Here is a 1,953-nt window from a genome sequence, read left to right as displayed (position 1 = left end):
GCACAGTTACATGAACAACACGTAGTAATCGGATCTAGAAAGTTGCCAACCCTATTAAAATATTAGGTTTATAGTATAATATTTGAATTAAACAGACAAAACATTAATCACAATCATTTGCATGATGATTAAATCTTGAAACAAAAATGTATCAGAGAGCTGTAGTGTTTTTCACAGACACACACCCAATTAAACTGTGCTTGACCATTTCTTGCCCTCTATATCATTCTCTGCAGTTTACTGAGAAAGACCTGACACTGGGTAATGCCATTGTCTATTCGAAGGCCAAAACAACAACAATCTTGGTTATCAAAGATTCACTCCACCCTGACCACAGCCTCTTCTTTTAGAAATCTGCAGAAATAAATATATGAATTTATTACCCCCCATCAGTGGACCTTTAGAGCTTTATTATTCAAAATAAGACAGACAGATGAACAGACAAACGCAAAATGTATATATAATATTTTTAAGTATTCGCCATCTGCACCATTACAGGAATAATGTGTGTGTGTGTGTGTGTGTGTGTGTGTGTATGTATGTATGTATGTATGTATGTATGTATGTATCTATGTATATGGTTATGTGTGAGTACATGTATGTTGGATTGTATATGTACACGTATTAGAGTGTGATATTTATCGTTTATGGATTGGCTCTGTATGGATTTTATCAAAGGTGTCCACTCTAGATTATTGGTTCTGTTATTGATTAATTCTGAGAATTATTCTATTGATATATATACTCTATCAATAGATTTTTCTATTGGGTGACACTAATATTATTTTTTGTTTTCCAGTTCATGAATATGTTTTTTTGTTTGTTGTTTTTTTGCAAGAATATTTTTATTATATCAATATAATAATGTTATACATAGTATCCTGTCATATTGGTTGATGATATGTCTCCTAGGAGACATAAAGATGGTGTTGGATGGATATGGTTATTTAAAGCATGGGATATGTTGGTGATGCACTATATTGGACTGTTTGCACTTGTGTAGCATGTTGTCTGTTGCACTGTTGTTTTTATGTTGCACCATGGCCCTGGAGGAACGTTGTTTCGTTTTTGTTGTGTACTTGTATATATACCTGAAATGACAATAAAACCACTTGAACTTGAACTCGAACTTGATGACGACTTGCCAAAATTGCTTGATAGGTGTGCTCTGCCATGTGGCGTGAATGTAATCGTCAACTGTGATTTGAGTAAAGTATGTACAGATTGCTGAGCTTGTGAAACCAATTTTAAACATCCAATGTGTAGTATAATGTACTCTGTATTATTTTGTACTGAATGCATTGTAGGTTAGTGTTGCTGTCATGTGGTAATTATTATTACACATTTTAATCCAAACTGCAGCGTCGGGGGCTAGTAATAAATGTTCCTCCTATTGTCTCGATGGGAGAGTAACTGTGAGATTTGATTTCACTATTATTTTGTATATCTTAGATAATAGGTTTTTTGTATTAAGAATGCTTGTTTATAAATTCTGATATGGATGTAGGTATCGGAATTGATTTTTGAACACATAGGTGATCTTAGCTGATGGTATTGTAGGAACTGGGGGCTTTCTATAGCATATTTTGGGGCTAGTTGTGGGCGTGACATGAAACAAGTCTTAGGATAAATATGTTTAAGGTTTGTAATGCCTTTTTCTATCCAAGATGTAAAGTTTAATATTTTTGTTCATGGTAAAGCCTGGATTGTTCCAAATGGGAGAATGAATAGTTCGTGTGAGTGTGGAGTTTGATATCTTGTGGAATTTCCACCAAACTGTTAGTGTCATGGCCACCTTCAAACTGTTGAAACATGGATATTTTTGAATATGAGTCTGGGCACATTTTAAACGCCTGCCGCAAACATTACTGACATTATATCTTGTTTATGTGATTGGCTGTGCTTCTCTAGCCACAAGTACTTTTTGATTTATTTATTTTTTAATTTGGTAAT

This window comes from Electrophorus electricus, unplaced genomic scaffold (assembly GCF_041902795.1).
Source record: "Electrophorus electricus isolate QZ-2024a unplaced genomic scaffold, ASM4190279v1 Scaffold34, whole genome shotgun sequence".
Taxonomy (NCBI): domain Eukaryota; kingdom Metazoa; phylum Chordata; class Actinopteri; order Gymnotiformes; family Gymnotidae; genus Electrophorus; species Electrophorus electricus.
Note: the sequence above shows the minus strand (reverse complement) of the source record.